This window comes from Mobula birostris, chromosome 2, assembly GCF_030028105.1.
Source record: "Mobula birostris isolate sMobBir1 chromosome 2, sMobBir1.hap1, whole genome shotgun sequence".
NCBI classification, from domain to species: Eukaryota; Metazoa; Chordata; class Chondrichthyes; order Myliobatiformes; family Myliobatidae; genus Mobula; species Mobula birostris.
The window spans coordinates 57,624,891-57,651,760 of NC_092371.1; positions in this window are offsets into that span (position 1 = coordinate 57,624,891).

Here is a 26,870-nt window from a genome sequence, read left to right on the forward strand (position 1 = left end):
TAAGGGACACCTTTCATCTTCACAGTGGTACTTCATTAAATGTGCTTGTTCAGTGTTCACTTCTAGTCTTGGCTTTCCCCATGCTCACCTCCCAATCTTGTTCTCAATGCTTTTGGGGACTCTGATCACATCTCTGTCCAACCCCAGACATAACCTCCAATTTTTTTGCACCAATCCTGCCCCATCGTTCATTTTGGCCAACTCCCAAAATACCCAGCCATCTCTACCATTCTCCCTTTCCCAATCATCTCCTTACCACCAACAAACTCTTATCTAGTCTACCCATCTCTGAGCTTCATAATGTAGAGTCAGACTGATGATGTTCTATTTTTTGTATAACAGAAGCCAGTAGGAATCAGCATTCATGCACACAAAATATGAAAGACCTATTTTATAAGGAATATTGCAATGACTATCACATAACTTCTGGTAAGATTCATGATAGCATACTTTAATTTTAGTAATCGTGTAAAATTATTTTAAGAATTATCAAATGATCAATATATTATTACTTATGAAAAGAATGCAGCATTTCCCAATCTTTTCAGTTGTCTTTGCACAGTTTTCATCACTTACCTCTTTCTTCTGGAGTATATTTTTGTGGTGTTGCTTGCAAAAATATTTTGATAAAGCCAATAGTAATTTGCTCATCATCTCCCTTTTATAAAAAAGCTCATGTTTACACAGTTTTTGTTGATAACCCAGGGCTATAATTAACTGGGAGGTATACACTCCATAGCTGATCTGTAAAATATAACCTGTGTAATACATTCCATGAAGGATGTATTGTATAAGCAGAAATCTTGACTGGAACAGCCATTAAGATTATCATGCTGCCACCAAGTGGCAACAGAACTCATTCACTCAATGACTCATCCTGATTCTTTGACATTATTGATATCCATGAACACAACCTCAATTAAAACAAAACTGAAGAACTATCTGAACTATGTACTTTTCTTACAAATGCACTTTCTGCATTTTGCATGGAACTTGCAGATTCTTGCAATTTCATTTGATAAAGTTGCATTATGTAATTAAAAGTAGAGATTAGACTTGTATGCATTAATGATTACATATCAAAGCAAGAGATATATAGACAGTATGAACACTTCAATTTTACTTTATAAGAAATAGGATTCTGCAGATGCTGACCAGCACTAATAGGATCTTTAAAATGACTGTGCAGTGTTCACTCATCACAGGCTTTAATGGCTTGGATTATGAAAGTGGATTGCTTTTTAGTACAACCAGTTTATTAATTCCTTTTACGTGTATTAAAACTGAACCATTTTTTCTATGTACATCTAGTTTTTATAATAACACTATTTTGTCACAGCTTAGAGGACTCCAATTTATTGAACAAATGAAGTGAAAAATGTCAATAGCCAGTATTTGCTTTTGATATCTGAACAAGGTTTCATGGAGTTGATGCACAGATGTGAAAAAGAGATTGCTAACAATTTTGCAAAAGAAAAAGAGTTTTGCAATTTTAACACCCCCCCCCCCAAGACCTACATATCCATTATTCATAACTTTGTGTCCTTCATGTATTGTCAAAATTCAGAATAACATATTGGAAAAAAAATTAAAACAAAATTTGGAAGAGAGAAGAGCTAATTAATTTTATAATGGGGTGTTCTGAGCTGGGACTCAATTTTATAAGCAGCTACAATTTGTAGGATAGGCCTTTGAATACATCTGCCCACAGGATTACTGGACCAGTGGCTCAAATTCTGGTATCAAAATAATAGAAATTCTACTTCCAAAATATTAGAAATTCTACATCTTAGTCTATCCAGGAGGAGCACCACTAAAGAACATGTAATTCATAGAAATTTTGTGGAAGCTTTTCATTGTTTGCAGAAATTTCATTCAGAATAACTGTCTCACCACATGATAGAGATTGCCTTACTTCAGGACAAAAATTAAAACAGATTCAGTCATTATTAATAAAACTCGCGTACCGCTTGTGCAAAAGCAAATCACTCAGCCCCACAGATCCATGTGTTCTCCCACTTTATATCACATCCTATCAATGTAATCTTCCATTCATTTCTCCCATAGACTGTATACTTATTTGCCTCTCAAGAAGAAAGGTAAGTAGCTTTAAGTAAGTTGTACTTTTTTAACATGGTGTAGGTAAATTTGATTCACTTACTTGTTTTCAAGCTTTTATTGAATTTTTTATTGTGTTGATTTCTTAAATAAGTACTATATCTCATTTCTAATAGTTTTGAGTCATTAAAATATTAGTGACATTTACAAATATTCAAACTCTCTAATAGCTTTGAGTACTGATTCACCCTTAGGTGGGGCTTAACCAGCTTTCAAAGAGTTTCATTTGAGGTCTGCAGTTGGAATGCTCTGTGCTGCTTCAGGCTTTGTCAATCACGTTCAACCAAGTTTCAGCCATCTTAGCTGAGTAAGTTAGAATATTCAAGGTAAAGGCATGTTTAGTGGAGAGGCACCAGCAAGCATGGGAAATTGGCTGCTTTGAGGAAATTTTCCAAGTACCTACCATGGTATCTACCTTCATACATTAAGCATTCAATGTGTTAATTTTGTCTATATTACATAAATAAGTTATGGTACACAGAGGTTTGTAGATATTATACTGTAGGTATGAGGGTAACTACAGTTGTATTGGATTAGCTTTAGCAGGCAGAAAAGTCACAGCAGGGAGCAGGAGCAGAAAATAACTGCTGTGAATGAGTAATAAGATTAGGGGCATACTGTCCCCAATTTGAAGCTACCAACCATATATGCAGACAAAACCATCCATGCACTCTTGAGGGTCAGGTTTAGTAGAGCAGTTAGAGCTGGGCTATTTATTTAATTTTTCTACTGCTAAGTACTCTTACAATGTGCTACTTGATCTTTGGACAACTGACTTCCATCGGTCAGTTGATAGGTGAATCACTAATTCAAAAAACTCTCTACTAATTTCCTCAACATACTGAACACAGAAAAAAAAATCATAGATTTGAATCTACATCCTTCAATAACATTGGAAAACCAATGTTTTCGAAAGCCTTACTTCCTCAGAATTTTTTTTTTTGCTTATGATAGACTGCTTGAAGCTGAACACTAATATAACTTCAGGCTACTTGTATCATGTAGGAATTTGGAAAAACAAGAAATTAACTTTCCTTGAATACAATTCATTTAATTGTATAACTGTGCTGACGCTCTGCAATAGTTCAACTAAGCTAAAAATGTTTTGTCATTTGTACTCAGTGTCTGAGGCTTCTCACTTAAATGCCCAACAATAATCAACCAGCATTGATGGATTTCAGCTGCCCTGAAACCATTTTTTCCTGGTGAAACCATACACCATGTTTATCACTGACAGTGTCAATGTTTCTAGGGAAGAAGTCTAAATGGGAATGCAGAAAATGAATCTTAGTGACATGTGGAACGACATGATTTTGTGTGTTTGAAGCATGTTGTCAACCAGCTAGATGTAGTTGCCCTGTAGTTGCCAAGAAAATTTCAACAACATCCTTGAATGCCTTCCATGCAGTTTTCTCTGGTCCCACTAGGAGTTCTTCGAACTGCCTATTATTGATGACCTGTTTGATTTGTGGATCAACAAAAATGTCTTCGTTAATCTTGGTTATTCTGAATTGAATTATGAAATGAAATAACACATATAGGCATTTTAAAGTGCGTGATAGGGAAAGTTCATAGTAACTTTCATGACCAACAGCTCAAAATCCATAAGATACACCCAAAGGTATTCAGGAAGCAATGTCTTTGATGTCCAGTATAATGGCACTGTAAGCATTCACAGGCAGCTTTGTTCCATTGATGGTGCCATTGAAAATATCCCACCACAATCGCTAATGTAGGCATTTATTCACAAGTAAAATGAAGCAGGTTTACATTGACAGTGCGACCAAAAGGTTGGGAATTGTTGATATTCGCTACATTGGAAACGGTAAGATGGGGAACCAAGAGAGAGTAAAGACGTACCATTAGAGCAGCAAACAAAAATAGAATGGACAATTTTGAGAATAAGGACAAAAGGGAGAGTGTGCCACAGTTTTAATCATAGCGATTTATGTCAATAGTCTTTCACATTCTTGATCTCATAAAAACTTTTCTCAAAAGGATGTTGAATTCATGGGTCTCTGGGATGAGAAAGGAAATCGGGACAGATGCTCAGTGATAGGAAGATGACATAGAGGAAAGGAGGGGAATTTAGGAAAAGGGATGAAATTATGGACCAGATATCTGGATCTGGGAAAAATAGAAACCATAGAAACCATAGAAACTACAACACAGAAGGAGGCCTTTTGGTCCTTCTTGGCTGTACCGAACCATTTTCTGCCTAGTCCCACCGACCTGCACACGGACTATATCCCTCCATACACCTTCCATCTATGTATCTGTCCAATTTATTCTTAAATGTTAAAAAAGAACCCACATCTCCCACCTCATCTGGCAGCTCATTCCATACTCCCACCACTCTCAGTGTGAAGAAGCCCCCCCTCCAATGTTCCCTTTAAACATTTCCCCCCTCACCCTTAACCCATGTCCTCCGATTTTTTTCTCCCCTTGCCTCAGTGGAAAAAGCCTGCTTGCATTCACTCTATCTATACCCATTATAATTTTATATACCCCTATCAAGTCTCCCCTCATTCTTCTACGCTCCAGGGAATAAAGTCCTAACCTATTCAACCTTTCTCTGTAACTGAGTTTCTCAAGTCCCGGCAACATCCTTGTAAACCTTTTCTGCACTCTTTCAACCTTATTTATATCCTTCCTGTAATTTGGTGACCAAAACTGAACACAATACTCCAGATTCGGCCTCACCAATGCCTTATACAATCTCATCATAACATTCCAGCTCTTATACTCAATACATTGATTAATAAAGGCCAATGTACCAAAAGCTCTCTTTACGACCCTATCTACCTGTGACGCCACTTTTAGGGAATTTTGTATCTGTATTCCCAGATCCCTCTGTTCTACTGCACTCCTCAGTGCCTTACCATTTACCCTGTATGTTCTACCTTGGTTTGTCCTTCCAACGTGCAATACCTCACACTTGTCTGTATTAAACTCCATCTGCCATTTTTCAGCCCATTTTTCCAGCTGATCCAAGTCCCTCTGCAGGCTCTGAAAACCTTTCTCACTGTCTACTACACCTCCTATCTTTGTATCATCAGCAAATTTGCTGATCCAATTTACCACATTATCATCCAGATCATTGATATAGATGACAAATAACAATGGACCCAGCACTGATCCCTGTGGCACACCACTAGTCACAGGCCTCCACTCAGAGAAACAATTCTCTACTACCACTCTTTGGCTTCTTCCATTGAGCCAATGTCTAGTCCAATTTACCACCTCTCCATGTATACCTAGCCACTGAATTTTCCTAACTAACCTCCAATGCGGGACCTTGTCAAAGGCCTTACTGAAGTCCATGTAGACAATATCCACTGCCTTCCCTTCATCCACTTTACTGGTAACCTCCTCGAAAAACTCCAATAGATTGGTCAAACATGACTGAAACTGAAACGAGTTAGTCCTGATGAAGGGTCTCGGCCCAAAATGTTGACTGTACCTCTTCCTATCGATGCTGCCTGGCCTGTTGCGTTCATCAGCACTTTTTGTGTGTGTTGCTTGAATTTCCAGCATTTGCAGATTTCCTCGTGTTTGCGTGCAAAAGAATAGTGTTATTTACCAAATAACTATGAATATAAAGTAATTGCTACAGCACACAAATATAAAAGTACTGAGACAGTACAATATGGGTTGCATACTGATCAGCGCTGTGATGAGAGATTCAGCAGGGTCACAGCCTCAAAGAAGCTCTTCCTGAGCCTGCTGGTGTGGGAGCGGAGGCTTCTGTAGTGCCTGCCAGATGGGAGGAGAGTACAAAGTCCATGGTTTGGGTGAGATGCATCCCTGATAATGCTTTTCACCCTGCCCAGGCAGCGTTTATGGTAGATGTTCTCAATGGTGGGCGATTGGGTGCCAATGATCTGTTGGGCAGTTTTCACCACCGCTAGAGTGCTTTGCGGTCTGATACGGGACAATTGCCATACCACACTGAGAAGCAGTTGGTGAGTATGCTCTCAATGGTACAGTGGTAAAAGTCCGTCAGTATCCTGGGACAGAGGTGAGCTTTCTTGATGTTCCACAGGAAATAAAGGTAGGATATCAAATATAGTTGATCACACCACTACAAATATTCCCCTTCACAATTTAGTAGTTGCAGCAAAGCTACAATATAAAAAAAAGTTAATAGGGACAGAAAACTTACTGCAACCTTTGGTTTACTTCCCAATAGACATTCCTTGAATTATACCTTTGAAATCTTGCTGTGATTCATTTAATACAAGTATTGGCTGGAATGTTTCTATCATCTAACATTGTTTTAAAATACAAACATGAGACAATCTGCAGATGCTGGAACTCCAAAGCAAAGCAACACACACAAAATGCTGGAGGAACTCAGCAGGCCAGGCAGCATCTATGGAAATTAATAAACAGGAATGGCATTGACGCTGCCTGGACTACTGAGTTCCTCCAGCATTTTGTCTGTGATTGTTTCAAAATAATCAGATTTGTACAGTACTGTGGAATGAGATGTAAAAATGAAAGTGCAAATAAACTATGAATTAGCTTCTGATTTCTAAATCTACAGTGTTACAAATTGTGTCCTTTTTCTCCATTCAAGCATGAAACTTCGCTGAAAAGCATATTCTTGAATTAATTTCTGAAACATAACCTATTTGTTCTGAAAGGCATAAATTGGTTAAGTTCTTCTAATCTGTCACGGTAGTATTATTCCTGTTATATGACGGTGATGAACAAAATATGTAGACCTAAAGAAGACGAATGTTGCAATTAACATCACAACAACTTTATTTGAAGTACAATTTGGAATTCAATAGTACGTGATAATTAGAAATATCTTTTGAAACTCATTTTAATTGCAGAAAGAGCTCTTTTAGATTAGATTATGAGAACACTCAGTCCTCTTTTATTGTCATTTAGAAATGCATACATGCATACATGCATTAAGAAATGATACAATGTTCCTCCACAGTGATATCACAGAAAACAGGACAAACCAAAGACTAACACTGACAGAACCACATAATTATAACATATAGTTACAGCAGTGCAAAACAATACCATAATTTGATAAAGAACAGACCATGGGCACGGTAAAAAAAAGTCTCAAGTCCCAATTGACTCCTGAGTCCCCGATAGCAGGTGGCAAAAGGGAGAAACTCCCTTCCATAAACCTCCAAGGCACCGACAACTGCCGATGCCTTGGAAGCAGCCGACACTGAGTTCGTCCATCCAAAAACTTCGAGCCTCCAACCAGCCCCTCCGATACAGCCTCTCGAGCGCCATACTCTCCCGAGCCCTTTGACCTCAACCTCGCCACTGAAACAAGCAAAGCCAAGGATTCGGGACCTTCTGCTCTGGAGATTCTAGTTACCACACAGTAGCAGTGGCAGCAAAGCGGGCATTTCAGAAGTTTCTCCAGATGTTCCTCCATACACTCACGTCTGTCTCCATCAAATCAGAATTGTGCACGATCCCCTACTTGTCAGATTACAGATATCATTCACCGGAGAGGCCATGCGCACTGCGTCGTGCCGCCATCTTCTCTTCCTCCTCAACTTTTCTAGTCCTATTCAAACCCAGGTTAATATGCAGAGAGGAAGGCACTTGCATTCAATCAAGGCTGAAACTTCAGTTTTGACATAGCTTGAACTGGAATGGTAATTGGAACTGGAGTGAAATATAAGTGGATATCTGATGATAAGATCATTCACTCCACACTGGAATTTGATACTTAAAGAGAGGGGAAAATTAAAGGAATGTAAATGTAAGGAATGCAAAAATTCTGAAAGTATTTTGAGAATCTCAACATGTGCCTGTATATATCTGCCAAAGTTGAACATCTAGGAAGCTTTAAAGAAGGGGAATAACAATGAGGTGAAGGAAATCCAAACTGTATACATGATTTTGGAAAGGTGATATTGTTTTGATGACTGCTGAAGTGAAACTGATTCTCATAGGTTTCTCATGAGAAAAGAGTTGTAATGTGACTTTACAACTTTATAGCACATTCTCACAATTCAGTACATGTGAGGAGATGAGGTGGTTGTGATTTGCCCAGGGATCCAAAGACCGGAACTGGTGTGGGAGAGGGGTTAGCCATCAAACTTCGGCCTAGTGTAAATGCGGTGTGGCTGGCCATCATGTCTGGATTGGAGTGAATATAGGCCAGGGATTGGGACCAGGTGATGGTGAAGAGAGTATTATTGATTTTTGTCTCACCAGATATCCAGGACTGAGAGAGACTGATGTCAATTATCAGTAAGTTTTAATCAAGGTGGTTGTGATTAGGACCTGATTTGGGCATTGGAGTTGTGTGATCAGGTTAGGGACTGAGAACACTGAGAACTGATGATCGGGGGTTTGGTGTTTAGGAACCTAGGGTTGAAATCAATGAATCGACAGTTATATTGTAGGATTTTAAGGGAGGCAAGAAGTGCCCAATTGAATTTCCTGAATGATGTAAAATGGTCTGGAAGTTGCTGTTAATATGCATCAAATTTTCATAAAATGCATTTTCTATTGCATTTTGGTGTAATCAGGTTTTAGAACAATATGGAATCTGATCTTCCTAGTGTCTTTCTCATGGTGTATTTATTTTTCTAAACATGTCAAATAAGAAGGTTATGTATGACACCTCTAGCTGATCCCTGTAACAACACTCAGAGTGAGAAGAGACAATTTACAATAATGAGGAGAAAAGTTACACAATGGTTAAGCAGGCTCTTTTTTATTTTTTGTGCCATTTTTTTAACCTTCAACTTATGTACTATTGTGTATAATTGTAAACAGAATGAGACATGTGCGAGGTTCTGAAAGCCAAAATGCTATGAGACATTATGCGAGACCTAAAGCCCTGTGAGTATTGATAGACATTCCAGCACCTTGACTTTCTTAGATGTCTATGTAGACTCGATATGTCATCTCAAACTTTGACAAACTTCGGGGGAGTACACTGACTGGCTGTGTCACAGCCTGGTCTGGAGCACCAATGCCCAAGAACAGAAAAAGCCCACAGAAAATATGGAATGGACATAGCCCACTCCATCACAGGAAAATCCATTCCCACCATTAAGCGCATCTACAAGGAGCATCATCATCAAGGAAACTGCCATGATCTCTTCTCACTGTTGCTATCAGGGAAAAGGTACAGAACCCTTCGATTCTACACCACTGGGTTCAGGAATAGTTATTACCTTACAACCATCCGGCTCCTGAACCAGCATTAATAACTTGACTCGCTAAACTTATGGACTTACTTTCAAGGACTCTGCAGCTCATGTTTTATTATTTCTTTTATTGAGATACAGCATGGAATATGGCCTTCGAGGGCCAAGCCACCCAGCAATCCACCAATTTAATCCTATCCAAATCATGGGACAACTTACAATTAACCAATCAACCGGTACGTCTTTAGACTGTGGGAGGAAACCAGAGCGCCGGAAGAAGCCCACGCGGTCACGGGGAGAATGTACAAACTCCTGATAGGCAGGAGCGGGAATTGAACCTGGGTCACCTGCACTGTAAAGCATTGTGCTAACCTCTACACTACCGTGCCGCCCCACTATTCTGTTCTCAGTATTTATTTATATTTGAAATGAATTTATTGAAGTGAATTCATTTAAATCTCATGTCTGTCCCACAATGTGAAAAAGTAAAAATCTTTGCATTATGACTCTATTGCAATATGCAGACATGTGAATTTGTAAGTCTAATGGCTTGTAGAAAGAAGCTGTGCCATAGTCTGTTGGTCCTGGCTTTAATGCTGCGGGACCATTTGCCAGATGGAAGCAGCTGAAACAGTTTATGGTTGGGGGTGGTGGTGACCGGTGTTCCCGATGACCTTCCAGGCCTTCTTTCTGCACCTGCTGCTGTAAATGTCCTCAGTGGAGGAAAGTTCACATCCACAGATGCGCTGGGCTTCTTTATTTATTTATTTGTTTGTTTGTTTGTTTGTAATTGCAGTTTGTCACCTTTTTGCACATTGCTTGTTTGTCCATCTTTGTTTGTAGTTTTTTATTGATTCTATTGTACTTCTTTATTCTGCTGTGAATGCCTGCGAGGAAATGAATCTCAGGGTGGTATATAGTGACATATAAATACTTCAATAATAAATGTACTTTGAACTTTGAACAACTTTGATCTGGAATAAGTAAAATAAATGTAGTCACTTGAACAATAGAATAATCAAGGTGCGTCTAACTATTTAATTGGATGAACAGACAAATTCATCCTCATTTTGGTATCTTTCACTTTTATATTGTTCATTTTATTTTGACTGGATATTTGTCCCTTAATATGTAAGCATGCCTCTAAATTAAGTGAAGTTTCAGGATTTATGAACATTTGGATGATTAGGAATAGTCAGCATGGCTTTGTCAAAGGCAGGTCGTGCCTTACGAGCCTGATTGAACTTTTTGAGGATGTGACCAAACACATTGATGAAGGTAGAGCTGTAGATGCAGTGTATATGGATTTTAGCAAGGTATTTGATAAGGTACCCCATGCAAGGCTTATTGAGAAAGTAAGGAGGCATGGGATCTAAGGGGACATTGCTTTGTGGATCCAGAACTGGCTTGCCTACAGAGGAGTAGTTGTAGTCGGGTCATATTCTGCATGGAGGCCGGTGACCAGTGGTGTGCCTCAGGGATCTGTTCTGGGACCCCTACTCTTCGTGATTTTTATAAATGACCTGGATGAGGAAGTGGAGGGATAGGTTAGTAAATTTGTTGATGACACAAATGTTGGAAGTGTTGTGTATAGTGCGGAGGGCTGTCAAAGGTTACAGCAGGACCTTGATAGGATGCAAAACTGGGCTGAGAAGTGGCAGATGGAGTTCAACCCAGATAAGTGTGAGATGGTTCATTTTGGTAGGTCAAATATAATGGCAGAATATAGCATTAATGGTAAGACTCTTGGCAGTGTGGAGGATCAGAGAGATTTTGGGGTCTGAGTTCATAGGACACTCAAAGCTGCTGCGCAGGTTGACTCTGTAGTTAAGAATGCATACGGTGCATTGCCCTTCATCAATCGTGGGATTGAGTTTAAAAGCCGAGAGGTAATGTTGCAGCTATATAGAACCCTGGTCAGACCCCACTTGGAGTACTGTGCTCAATTCTGGTCACCTCACTACAGAAAGGATGTGGAAACCATAGAAAGTGTGCAGAGGAGATTTACAAGGATATTATCTGGATTGGGGAGCATGCCTTATGAGAATAGGTTGAGTGAACTCGGCCTTTTCTCCTTGGAGCGATGGAGGATGAGAGGTGACCTGATAAAGGCGTACAAGATAATGAGAGGCATTGATCGTGTGGATAGTCAGAGGCTTTTCCCCAGGGCTGAAGTGGCTAGCATGAGAGGGCATAGTTTTAAGGTGCTTAGAAGTAGGTACAGAGGAGATGTCAGGAGTAAGCTTTTTACGCAGAGAGTGGTGAATGCGTGGAATGGGCTCCCGGTGGCAGTGGTGGAGGCGGAAATGATAGGGTCTTTTAAGAGACTCCTGGATGGCTACATGGAACTTAGAAAAATAGAGGGCTATGGGTAAAGCCTAGGTAGCTCGAATGTAGGGACATGTTCGGCACAGCTTTGTGGGCCGAAGGGCCTGTATTATGCTGTATGTTTTCTATGTTCTATGTTTCTATGTCTATTATAATCTAATATATGACCTCCTTTGATCACAGGCAGCCTGGCTATGATATTAAGGTCAAGAGGCCAAAGAATATGGTAGAATGGTCCCGCAGATCTTCACACACATTTCAATTAACCTCATCCAGAATTCAATCCAACACTTCAGACTTGCTTTGAATTTAATATTATGCCACATTTAGTTTAGTGTTAAATGAGCCAGAAATGTTATCCCTACATTTACTTCAAACTGTTTTATAAGATTTAGTTCTAATAGCATTAAGAGAAGCCATGGTACTCAGCTATACGAACAGGAGTCAGGCCATGTGGACTTCTCTATTCCAGCTGACTACTGATTTTATGTTATCAAGTCGGTTGAGCCAGTCCCATTGAAGAACTTTCACAAACAAGATACCCAGGAAAAAATAAGAACATAATTTTTAATTCACTTTTTACATATTTCACATTATAGTAAATAAATACTACATTAAACACATAAAATTCTAATAGCTGAATTTTAATAAGAAATTTTCATGTTTTGATTTAAAATATATACGTAAAGCAATTACAATCCACATTGATAAAATTGATCTTAAGGTGTCAGAGAGCTTAGTTTTGAGTAATTATATTTAAACATTTAATTGTAAGTTAACTTAGAATTCATGTAAAAAATTCAAAGTTCAAAATAAATTTATTGTCAAAACACATATATGTCACCATATACTAGCCTGAGATTCATTTTTTACAGAAATTCACAGTAGAACAAAGGTATACAATAAAATCAATTAAAAACTACACACAAGGACTGATAAACGACCTATGTGCAAACTGAGACAAACTGTGTAAATCAAAAAAATCCACAAATAATAAATAATGCTGAGAACATACATTGTAGTGTCCTTGGAAGTGACTCTATAGGTTATGGAATCAGTTCAGTGTTGAGGTAGTTGAGGTATCCATATTGGTTCAGGAGTATGATGGTTGAAGGGTAATAACTCTCCTGAACCTGGTGGTGTGGGACTTGAGGTTCCTGTACCTTCTTCCCAATGACAGCAGTGAGAAGAGAGTATGGCCTGGATGGTGGGGATCTTGATGATGGATGCTGCTTTCTTGTGGCAGCGCTCCTTGTAGATGTGCTCAATGGTGGGAAGGGCTTTTCCTGTCATGGACTGGGCTGTACCCACTAGTTTTTTTAGGCCATAATATTTTCAGTGGACATAACTAAACATAATATGATGGCATGAACATTGACTTCTCTAACTTCCATTAATGCCCCACCTCCCCTTCGTACCCCATCCGTTATTTATTTACTTATTATTATTATTAATTTTTTTTTCTCTCTCCTTTTTCTCCCTCTGTCCCTCTCACTATACTCCTTGCCCATTCTCTGAGCTTCCCCCCTCCCCCTTTCTTTCTCCCTAGGCCTCCCGTCCCATGATCCTCTCCTATCCCTTTTGCCAATCAACTGTCCAGCTCTTAGCTCCATCCCTCCCCCCTCCTGTCTTCTCCTATCATTTCGGATCTCACCCTACCCCTCCCACTTTCAAATCTCTTACTATCTCTTCTTTCAGTTAGTCCTGACAAAGGGTCTCGGCCCGAAACGTCGACTGTACCTCTTCCTAGAGATGCTGCCTGGCCTGCTATGTTCACCAGCAATTTTTATGTGTGTTGCTTGAAATTCCAGTATTTGCAGATTTCCTCATGTTTGCATAATGTTTTCAATGTATTTTACAGTAAGAATAGTTCCAAAATCCTACAAGCTAATTTCAAGCCATGTTATCGTTTTGCTGGAAGAGAATAGAAAAACTTTGTGTGTGGGGGGAATGCTGAATTACTGACAAATTAGGAATCATTCATGAAACGTGAGGGTGCGGAAATCATTGTTATTGTTTCACCAGGCAAGGTCAGGGAGTACTGATAGTTTTACCATCAATAACACTGCAACTTGAAAGTATTTTTTATTTCCTGTGTTGGTTACCTAGCTATTAGATAGAGCACTGAGACGTGATGTGCTGCTGACTGCCTGTTTAAGATAATTTTAGAGAGACCAAAATTGGCATTCCTCTTTTTTTTCTTGTTGTTGCATGTTCCATTTCCTTAATCTGACTTCATGTAAGTATAATTATTTCAATCCAATATCTTCATCAATCAATATAAATTGCATGATGGATAATTTACTACAGGCTTGGGATACAGAACAAGCACTTCAGGTTTTTATGACATTAATCAATCCCCAGTGAATTAATATATTTAAAAGCTGTTTAAGTTATTGCAGGAAGTATAAACTATACAGTGAAAAGTGATCATTTTTCAAAAATGTACTAATCGATAACAGGGTATGAGTACCATAACATTCATACAAATATCATAAATGGTTTGATTTTTGTAATTCAATCTATTTTTCTTCTGTACATTTATGTCATACGGTAATTATCCATCATTTTTCTGAATGCTCCGAAAGATATTTTGCCTGTTGCAATTTGTTAACAAAATGTAGGTTTGTCATCAGTCAGCATGCCGGCTTTAAAGTTTATTTTGATTGCAACTATTTGTGCTGATTCTGCTGATTAAATTGTCGGTACATTAAATAATCCATCAGATACTGAAGACTCTATGCCTCTATACACTCTGCACTTAACTCTTTGCTGTTTGACTGTTACATCTATATTCCAGATGTAGAAAATACTTTGAGTAAATAGTGAAGTCACTCCAGTAGTTAATTTTGTGTGAACGATGTTCATGGAAGCTTGGGCCATTTAAGAGGCACATCAAACTTCCAGGGACTATTGAGTAGTGCAAACAAAATAAAAAACAAATTTATGAGCCAAATGAGTAATGGCATTAACAGTTCATGATAAATAGAATTAAGAAGGAGAAATCATTTGTCATACAGTATGTATATTAAAACTGTGGAGATATATCAGTCCACAGTCAGCGGCCACTTTATTAGGAAAACCCGTGTATCTGTTCATTAATACAAGTCGTGTGGCAGCAACTCAATGCATAGAAGCATCCGGACATGGTCAAGAGGTTCATAAAGCATCAGAATGGGAAAGAAATGTGATTTAAGTGACTTTGACCGTGGAATGATTGTTGATGCCAGATGGGGTGACTTGAGTCTGTCAGAAACTGTTAATCTCCTTGGGATTTTCATACACAACGGTCTCTGGAGTTTGCAGAGAATGTTTAAAAAAAAAACAGCAAAAAATATTCAGTGAGTGGCAGTTTTGTGGGAGAAAATGCCTTGTTAATGAAAGAGGTCAGCTGAGAATGACGAGTCTGTTTCTAGCTAACAGGAAAGTGACAGTAACTGAAATACCCATGCATTACAACAGTGGTGAGCAGAAGAGCATCTTTAAACACACAAAATGTCGAAACCTGACATGGCTACAGCAGCAGAAAGCTATGAATATATACTCAGTGGCCACTTTATTTGGTACAGGAAGTGCCTAATAAAATGGCCACTGAGTGTACTGCTAATTAAAACTTATAGCTGGAGAATATCATAATTAAAATCAGCTACGTGTTTCTTCACAACATAGCAGAAGGCTCTTCAACCTGTATAATCTGTGCTGGCTCCTATGAATCATAGTTCCTCCCCCTTGGATCTCCCTGTAATCTATTCTGCCTCATGTGGCCATCAAATCTATCCTGATAGGGACAATTTAAAGGAAACAATTAGATTGCCGCACATATGAAATGCTGCAGAAACTCAACAGATCAGGCATCATCCATGGAAAAGAATAAACAGTCGATGTTTCGGGCCGAGACCCTTCATCCAGAGTGGTGAATTAGCCTACAAGCCAGCACAGGTTTGACAAGTGGGAAGAAACTGAAGCACCCTAGGGAAATCCATATGGTCATAAGCAGAAAGTAAAAATCCCACTGAGACAGCATCAGAGCTTATGATTGAATCAGAGCAGCTTGATTTGGAAGGCAATTTTGTCACCTCCTCTGCCACTAGGCCATGATTTAAATGTAAAAAGAGAACTTAAAATATTTTTGAGAAATCAGTTTGAACACTCTTTTCATCTTCCTGTAGAGTAGGATCTTCTAAGATGACAGGTAATATGCTGTTCACATTCCAATGGTGTCATTGGACCAAAGTCACACATACTAATGAGTTATCTCTTAAATTAAGTGCGCTTTGACATACTATAATAAAAAAAAACCAGTCCTGTATTGACAGTCAAAAATTGAGGAGGATTGGAAGAAAATATCTACAGGGGTTATTTTAACTACAGAGCAGTCTTGATCCTGGCAGCCAGATGGGTTAAAATCTTACAACTTCATCCCAATGCAGGACAATGAATATATTGGCAATATATTTAGTGGTATATTTGAATTCTAAAGAGATATAATTAAGGTGCAGTTGGGTTACACTTTAGCTTCTACATTTAAAAATTAATTTAATTAACCTAAAATATATGGTACATGAATTGTTAAAACTGTTAATGAATGAGACTGTATAATCATGGAGGAAAATGCTTGAGCACTGTACTCATTTCTTAATAAATGTTTTCCTGCTCCTATGTTATCTTACTTCCTTTAATCACATTCATTTTATTTCTCAATATAATTTTCATAAATATATTTTATAACTTTGCTATCCGAGTTTTATGTAAATTCATATTGATTCAAGTGGTCAAATCAAAGAGAAATATTTCTTGCTTTATTTGAAGCAAAAGAAAAATCAAATTAACGTGCTATGTCAATAAATTTTCCGTTCCAAGTTCTCAAGTTCAAGCTTATTGCCACCTCCAAATGAAGCAACGTTTCTCTGGACAAAGGGACACAACATGGTACATATAATTCACATAAAGTAATATTACCACAAATAAATTAATTCCAAAAGATTGACTTTAGCATGAGGTACATTTACAATGCATGTTAAAAAGTTAACAGTATAATACTACTGGTTCTTCAGAGGTGATGAGACCTGGGTGTTGGCAGGGCGTTCAGTAGTCTCAGAGCCTCGGGGGAGAAAAGTTGTTTTCCATCCTGGTCTTTGTTCTAACGCTCCTGCTTGATGGTAGAGGGTCAAAGGGACTGTGGGATGGGTTGGAGGGCTCCTTGACAATGCTAACCAGCTTACGTACACAGCACTCATGATAAATATCACTGCCGGGTGGAAGAGCGACACTGGTGATATTGTCAGCTGTCCTTGCAATCATTTTAGGGTCTTGCAGTCAGATGCCTTGCAATTCCCGTACCAGAAACTGATGCTTCAGGTCAGGATTTTCTTCATGGTACTTCTGTAAAAATCATAAGTGCTTATGTTCAAACAAGATTTTACACCAAAACCCCAAATCCATTCATCTGGAGCTTCCAGTAGATGTTCAGAAATATTCAAAGAATAATTTTCCTGAATAACATTTTTAGCAAAGCAAACATTCTATTAAAATAGCAAAAATGGTCACATATCTGACTTCCATTTGTGAGAAACATGTAAAAAAAGTTGGATTACTTGCTGTGTAACAAATGGTTATTTTTATAATACATTTTGGGCTTCCAAGAGAAGTGAAATTCATCTACTTACTGCAAGTTTATTTTCAGCATATAATTTGCTAGTTATGGTCAACTCGTATTCACCAAGTTTCTGTTCCAGAATACATTTACCTAGATGATATTCCTTTCAAATACTTTTGAAGCAAAATTCTAACAGATTTATTTTAAAACAATACATATTATTTTAAAATATGTCTATAGACCATATTTATGGTACAGAAAAGTTTTGTAGAGATAAAAAGGTAGGCAAAGTTAAGTATCAATATGGTGAATGCATTTTCCATTCAAGGGCATTGATGTTTCCATACCAGGCCATGATGCAACCAGTCAATATGCTCTCCACTGCACACCTATCAAAGTTTGTCAAAGTCTTAGATGAGATGCTGAATCTTTGCAGATTTCTAAGAAAGAAGAGGGGCTGCCGTGATTTCTTCATAATTAGAATCACCTCATTAAAATCCGAAACTGATTCTAACTCTGATTCTGATTCTGATTCTAATGGCACTTACATGCAGGACCCAGGACAGATCCTCTGAAAAGATAACGTTGAGGAATTTAAAGTTGCTGATTCTCTCCACCTCTGATCTTCCAATGAGGACTGATCACGGACCTTCAGTTTCCTCCTCCTGAGGTCAATAATCAGTTCCTTGGTCTTGCTGACGTTGAGTGCAAGGTTATTGTGGTGGTACCACTCAGCCCTATTTTCAGTCTCCCTCTTACAACAGAGGGAGATTTTCCTCCATATTTTATTCAGTCAATGACAGTGGTGTCATCGGCAAACTTAAATATGGTATTGGAGCTGTGCTTAACTTAACAACCTTAAGTATAAAATGAGTAGAGTAGGGGGACTTAGCACACAGCTTTATGGTGCACCTGCGCTAATAGTGATTGTGGAGGAGTTGTTGCCAATCCAAATGATATGGGTCTGCAAATGAGAAAATCTAAAGATCTATAGTAGTCATAGTTATAGTCATACTTTATTGATCCTGGGGGAAATTGGTTTTCGTTACAGTTGCACCATAAATAATTAAATAATAATAAAACCATAAATAGTTCAATAGTAATATGTAAATTATGCCAGGAAATAAGTCCAGGACCAGCCTATTGGCTCAGGGTGTCTGACCCTCCAAGGGAGGAGTTGTAAAGTTTGCTGGCCACAGGCAGGAATGACCTCCTATGACGCTCTGTGTTGCATCTTGGTGGAATGAGTCTCTGGCTGAATGTACTCCTGTGCCTAACTAGTACATTATGTAGTGGATGGGAGACATTGTCCAAGATGGCATGCAACTTGGACAGCATCCTCTTTTCAGACACCACCGTCAAAGTGTCCAGTTTCATCCCCACAACATCACTGGCCTTAAGAGTGAGTTTGTTGATTCTGTTGGTGTCTGCTACCCTCAGCCTGCTGCCCCAGCACACAACAGCAAACATACTACTTGCAAAAGGAGGTATTGAGGCTTAGGTCTTGAAGCTTATTGATTAGTTTTGAGAGGATAATAGTATTGAATGCTGAGCTGTAGTCAATGAAGAGCATCCTGATGTATGCATCCTCACTGTCCAGATGTTCCAAGGTTGAGCGAAGAGCTAGTGAAAAGGCATCTGCAGTTGACCTGTTGTGGCAGTAGACAAATTGGAGCAGATACAAGTCGCTTCTCTGGCAGTTTCATCAACAACCTCTCAAAGCACTACATCACAAAAGATGTAAATGCTACTGGATGGGAGTCACTGAGGCAGGTTACCACATTCTTCTTAGGCACCAGTGTAGCTGAAGCCTGCTTGAAACAGGTGGATATCTCAGACTGCCAAACAGTGAACACTCTAACCAGTTGATCAGCACAGGCCTATAGTACCCCGTTTGTGCTGGATTTGTTCACTCTCCTGAAAGATGCTCTCACATTGGACTCAGAGGCTGAAATCACAGGTACAGGAGGGTTGTGAGAGTTCATGAAGTTGTCTCCGTGCTTTGATGCTCAAAGTGAACATAAAAGTCATTGATATCATCTGGAAGTGAAACCTTGTTGTCACCTATATCGCTTTTTCTCATTTTGTGATAGCCACTCAAGCCCTGCCACAGCTGTCAAGCATCCTTCAGTGATTCACGTTTGGTCCAGTATTGCCATGTGAGATGGCTTTCTGGAGATCGTACCTGGACCTCTTGTATTTTACTTGGTTGCCAGAACTGAAAGCTACTGCTTTAGTCCTCAACAGATTACAGATCTTATGATTCATCCGTTGGCTTCTGGTTGGTGAAGACTCTGAATGATTTTGTGGGGACACACTCATCTACAACTGTTTTATAAAGTCCGTGACAAGCGTGGCAAACTCATTCATATCCTCTCATAAGTGCTTGAACATGGACAAGTCCACCAACTCAAAGCAATCCTGCATCCAATTATCTGCCTCCTGCAACCACTTCCTCATTGTCTCTGGTCAGAATCATGGAAGAGAATGCTCTTGGTAAGTAGAATGGTCACCACTTAATTATTAGATGTTCCAAGTCAGGGGAACAAGAGTGTGATAAGACCACTGCAACTGAGCACCACAAAGAGGTTGTCATGAAACACAGACTCCCAACTTTTGACTTTTCTGAATCAGCAGTCTGGTCTATCTGGAGTACTGAAAACCCATCATGTCTCACTGATATATCTGACATGGCCTGAGTTAGCCATGTTCCTTGAAACACAGGACACAGCAATCTCTCATTTTCCTCTGTTATAATAATCTTGCCCTTATATGTTCAACCTTGTTCTCCAGAGGCTGTACATTTGTTAACAAGATACGGGGTAGGAGAAGTTTCATACCCCAATGTTTCAGTTTGGCTTGGAGTCATCCCCTCCTCCCAGCTGTGGCAATGTGTCTTTGTCCACTCAAAGGTGCCATACCTGCATTCATGAGAGTTAAATCTGATAGACTTTCAGAAGATTGTGAAATCATTAGTTTGTTAAAACTGGTTTAAAAGTGCATTACTTAATGGGGAAATACAGGATGCATAATGTAGCAATGGTAGTTCAGAAGAATTGCTATATCTAGAAGTTTTGTGTGCAGCCAGAAAAACATCACCATGTATGTCACCAGTGCCACGTTAGTGACATTATCATTATGTAGTGGATTCCATCCCGTTCATCATGGGTAAAGCCTTCCCAGCATTGAGCACATCTACGTGAGGTGCTGTCGCAGATCCACCATCAAGGACCCCTACCATCCAGGACATGCTCGTTACTCACTGCTGCCATCAGGAAGAAGGTACAGGAGTCTCAAGTCCCTCACGACCAGATTCAGGAAAAGTCATTACCTTTCAACCATCAGGCTCTTAAACCAAAGGGGATAACCTCACTCAGCTTCACTCACCCCTCTCTGAACTGTTCCCACAGTTAATGGATTTATTTTCAATGACTCTTCATCTCATGTTCTTAGTACTTATTGTGTATTTATTTGATATTATTATTTTTCTTTCTTTTTGTATTTGCACAGTTTGTTTTCTTTTGCACATTGGTTGTCTGTCTGTTCTGTTGGGTGCAGTCTTTCATTGATTCAATTGTGCTTCTTGTATTTACTGTTTCTTGAATGCCTGCAAGAAAATGAATCTCAATGTTGTATATGGTAGCATATATGCACTTTCATAAATAAATTTACTCTGAATTTCGAACTTTGAATGCAGATATCATCAGCAAATGTTAATATAAATTACCCTTCGTAAGGGAACTAAAAATCAAGACCAATAAATATCTACCTGCTGAGTGGTGCAGTCTAGTAGTTTGAGAGTCAAATGATAAACTGAATATCCTCTGAGAACCAAATTAAATTAAATTGGTCTAATCAACATTGGGCTGTGCAATGCAAAAACTATGAGACCATTGTAGTATACTGTACCTATCCACCAATCTAATAAGCAATTATTTCTGTATATCATAGCTTCCTTTAGAGCCTTAGATTAAAGTTTTCTAGTTTACAATGACCTCCATTGCCTTTGTAATAAATATTAAGTGGTATGATGGCATGCTTCTACATTTTGGAGCAGACACCTCAGGCTAAAGCTTTGAAATTTCTGGGCTAATACATCAACCTTTTCAAAAAAGAAGATGAAGTTTCATTGGTTACTTTTTAAATCATAGTTTCTACAGTCATGTCTTTGAACAGCAGAAATGTTCACTTTATTTCAGATAACCTTAGATCTCAACTGAACCTTTGTGAGCCATAGATGTAAACTTCAGCATCGTTTAACTCTTCTTTTTGTACCATAGAGGAAGATTTACAGTATCACCAGAACTTACAGATTTGTCTGCAAATAATGGGATAACAGTTTTTATATATTTGCTTTTATACCATAATGACTTTTTAGTCAAACACATGAAATATAATAAGGGTCAAAATATTATTATTGCTATTGCTTACAAGATTCATATTTTTTTCAGATTCAACACCACTATATACATTACAAGGTGCCCGGAAGAAGGTACAGAGGGGATGTCAGGTGTAAGTTTTTCACACAGAGTGTGGTGGGTGCGTGGAATGCACTGCCGGCAACGGTGGTGGAGGCAGATAAAATAGGGTCTCTTAAGAGACTCTTAGATAGGTACACTGAGCTTAGAAAAAATAGGGGACTACGCAGTTGGGATAGTTTCTAGAGTAGGTTACATGATCAGCACAACAGGACCTGTAATGTGCTATAGATATCTATGTTCTATGTTCATCTAAGTGCCCCTTCTTCGTTTCTATTTCTTAAGTTTTAATTTAGAACTGCAGTCTGAAGAGTGCCACAGACTTTTAATCACAGTTTAAAGAAATTTCATCCAGCACTAAACACATTTTCCAAATTCAAAACCTTGATTCTCTTCCACATAACCATCAGCAGAATCAATAGTTTATAGAGAGAGGAAGAAGATTATCAATTGCTAAAGTGCAGTATAAACTAAAGTTGCAGAGAATGGGTATTTAACGTCAAATCTCTGGTGCAATTTTAGTGAATTAAACCTTCTCACTCCTTTTTCATATCAGATCCTATTACACCAGAAACTACTAGTTCTTTTCAATGTTTCCGTCCCTTACTTACCAATTCTTTTCTGTTTTCTGCAAGAAACTGAAATCACCCTGCTCCTGTTCCCTTTGCCACATTGTATTGTTGTTCCTTACCATGCATGGGACAGCAATCTTGTCACCTCTTTATTACTTTTGTCTGTTTTTTATGAGACCGAGTTGCTGGTTTAACACTCAACCCAACACGGATGGAAAAGGTGCAAGGAGCTGGCCGGATTTGAACCCAGAACCACTTGCCTTGAAGTCCAGTGCAGATGCCACTATGCCACTGGCCAGCACCTTTGTCACATTAACTGCATCCTGTTCTACAAATATAAACTAGACCTTCTCATTCCCCTGCCGTTCTTCGCTCTTCAACTTAACAGACAACTGCATCCTAACTTTCAGAAAATTGATGCAGAAAATTCACCAATCAGTCTATTATTAATCATAGAAAGTAATACACACAAAATGCTAGAGGTACTCAGCAGGTCAGGCAGTATCTAGAGAAAGGAATAAAGGGTCGACATTTTGGGCCAAGACATTCTGTAATACTTAAAAAGAGAGGTTGCAAGAATGATTCCAAAAAATCAAGTGCTTTTCAGTTTGGCTCTTCTGAGCAACAGTCAAAGATGTGATAGACATAGACAAAATATCTGCATCCAGAATGATGTGTAACCTTCTTACTGCCCTTTGATCTGTGGACAACAGGCCTCTGAATACCACAAAATTATGTGAATTATTGCTTCAGAATACTTCCCACTAAATTGCAAGATGTGATAGACATAGACAAAATATCTGCATCCAGAATGATGTGTAGCAGAAATGTGACAACACATTGCAACTGTTCTTCAACTGAACTTTTGATGTTGCATAAAATACATTATTGAAAAGTATTCTACAATGACATGTTGAGTTGAGGACAGAGAGATATGTACCATTTATGGCAGAGATGAAGAAGTTGCTTGCAATTGTACCATATGTGTGAAGTGTGGTATGATTTATAAAAGTGAAATTACTGATAGATGAGTGATGGAAGATTTGCTGAGGAGGGCATGTTGGTTTTGCTGATGATGGGAGAGAGCAGATAGATATGGTGTCTGAAGATGTTCTTGCTGACCTTGAGAACTACAGCAATACATGGCCCTTCACCTGGGTCACATTGGAAATATTTTCCTGACATTGACCTCCACAAATATCCACAAGAGCTGCTTATGACCATGTTCTGACAATGCCTTACTTTTCGTTAGGTCCTGTGCAGCTTCCAAGACCACAGGGCTTGTATTTTCCAATATCCCTTGCTTCACTGTTTCTAGGTCATATTATTTTATTGGATTCCCACTGATACCTGATCCAACTACAATGCCCCCATCCCTATATATATGTAAAAAATGCTGGGTGGTTTTAATTAGTAGAAATGGCTTTAAAAGAAACAAAAATTTGGAAAGTTTTTGAAGGATCTTTAACCTGATACATCAATCTTGCTTCTCTTTCTGCTGATGCTGCCTGGATTGTTGAATGTTTCCTGAATGTTCTGTTTTTTTTTACTGACTTATTTATTATCCTGTGATTCTGAAATCAACAAAATTGTACTCTAATGGCACATACCTTCGATTAAACAAATACACTATTTCGTGAGAAAAAGCAATGAAGTACTTCACAAAGTAAATGAGCTGTTTGTTTCTCGCTATGTATGGAGCCTATGACAGTTGACGTTAACTGTAAATATATATATACATTCATATACACACACACTCTATTATTAGTCTTTCTTGGTTCATAATGCTTATAAGTAAATGCGCTTGATGTTTCAAGAGTTATTTTACTGTCTTTGATAAGCAAAAATTAGCTGTTGTTTTAAATTTGTTATTTGGTAATCATGTATTCTGGAGCATGAGTGAAGAAATGAGAATACTCTCTGATATACAGTGAACTGCTGATTACTTATAAAAGTGATCTGTAACATAATCAAAATAACCTGTGGAGTTACAAACAATGGTAATAGCCCCCACAGAAGCAGAGAAAAATTTTAGTTGAGGTTAAGTTTCTGGAGGCTGACATTGTACGTTGGGATATTCAGGTCCACAGATATCAAGGCATGGTTTAACGTTCAGCTGAGGTCAGTGATAGTCATAGTCATACTTTACTGATCCCGAGGGAAATTTGGTTTCGTTACAGTTGTACCAACCAAGAACAGAGTATAACTATAGCAATATAAAACCATAAATAATTAAATAATAATAAATTATGCCAAGAAGTAAGTCCAGGACCAGCCTACTGGCTCAGGGTGTCTGACCCTCCAAGGGACGAGTTGTAAAGTTTGATGGCCACAGGCAGGAATGACTTCCTATGACGCTTAGTGTTGCATCTCGGTGGAATGAGTCTCTGGCTGAATGTACTCCTGTGCCAAACCAATACATTATGTAGTGGATGGGAGACATTATCCAAGATGGCATGCAACTTGGACAGCATCCTCTTTTCAGACACCACCGTCAGAGAGTCCAGTTCCAACCCCACAACGTCACTGGCCTTACGAATGAATTTGTTGATTCTGTTGGCGTCTGCTACCCTCAGCCTGCTGCCCCAGCACACAACAGCAAACATGATAGCACTGGCCACCACAGACTCGTAGAACATCCTCAGCATTGTCTGACAGATATTAAAGGACCTCAGTCTCCTCAGGAAATAGAGGCGGCTCTGACCCTTCTTGTAGACAGCCTCAGTGTTCTTTGACCAGTCCAGTTTATTGTCAATTCGTAGCCTACCGTAGCCCTGTACTCAGCCTCATCTCCCTTGCTGATGCATTCAGCTATGGAGATTTTTGAAGACACAGAATTGGACTTAAGTGGTAATGATGCTGCAGTTCTGTAATCAGAAGCTCTTTTATAAGTAAGTTATAACAAGAGAACAGTGGGTGGATCACATGAAAAGTAAAAGAAGAGGAAGATGCAAGTTCAGGAGTTTGAGTAAACTTGGCTCAGTGGACTAGAAGAAGGAATGACTCAGTAGAAGTAGCAGAAAAGATGGATTCAATCCTTATGATAAGATATCTACTCTCTTAGAGTCGAGGGTGAACAATATAAGGTTAAAAATGTAAAGCAGCTAAAGGAGAAGGAAAGTGTTTGTACTTATATTGCATTACTATTTTGGAGTGTGCTAAAGCAATATACAAGTGTTTCAGAGGTAAACATGGTCACTATGGCAACATGAGGATCATGCTACCACTTCATACATAGCAAAGTCACATTAACAGCACTCAAGCACTTCTTCCGTGTTGTTTCAGGGATAAATATTGACCTGGATACCAAGAAAACTTCCTTACATATATCTAAGAGTGCAGACAGTCTGATAACTCTTCAAATATTTTCACCAATTACATCTCAGATTTGGGGGTCAAATCTCAGTAGTGGGGTTGCTGAGGTTGCTTTTGGCATCCATCATGTCTTGTTGTGACTCAAGAGAAAGAATGAAAAATACTTATAGCAACAAAATAAGGCTTGATAATTAATGTTTTCCAGAAATCTAGGAACAGAAAAATTCTCACTAGTAGTCACAGTAAAAGAAATGCTATGCAGTAAGGTTATCACTTTTGACAGGTGCTTGCTGCATAATTTTAATAGTGTTGTTCATTTTTGTTTTCACTCTCTCTGGAGTGCTCCACTTTTGCATTGTAAGCTGAGGCCCAGTGCCTCAAGTCATCCATGCATTCAGTACGATACATTATACAGAGGAGAGCTTCAGGTTTGGAGCTTATTTAGATCATGGGTCTTGTGGTATATATTAATGCTTGGACTTGGATGGACTGGCATAATTTTAAAGTCTGCAGATAATGTGACATTTAGCAAGAAGGAGGAGAGCGATAGACTTCAGAAAAGATATATGAAGTAGGTACATGGCTGATGAAATTATAATGTAGAAAAGTCCGAAGTCTTACAGTTTAGTATGTAGAATGGATACAATTGGAAGCAAATAGTGGGTCGTACTAGTCAGCATCTGGAGTAATGTTACGTAACAACCTTTCACAGAGGGAAATAACCACCCATTCTGTTTGTTTGAAATTCAGTGAGACAAGCACAAAATATAATGCTTTCTAGCTTTGGGTCAAGTCATTTCCATAATGTTACCATGATGTGCGGAAATAGTAATCGAGCTCTGAGGAGACTATTCTCCAGACAGACACTGCTTTTTTTTTATTTTGGGACCACAGCATCTGCAATTCATTATTATTATAGCTTTGTTAAGCTCTCACAAAGGCATCAGAAATTTATTTCCTAAGGAGTACAAAAATCATTGTAGCACTAGAGAGCTCATTCAGTCCATCAAGGCCAGACTGTGAGCTACCAAACTGTACTGATGCTATGATTCTACATGCACCTGCCTGTCCATTAAATTGTAAAAATTTAGATTTAGACTAAAGATGAGAATGCTAAAGGAAAGAATAGAATCTCCTGGGGAAAAAAGTAAGATTGATTTCTATTGAAGTAAACATTTGTAATGATAATTTAAAGTTTTTTTAATGTCATCACAATCACTAGATTCTAGCAACACTGCATGAAAATTTATTTTTTTTTGTTCAAATTGTATGTTCCTTCTGGTAACAATTGTGCTCTTATTCATGTTTTTTT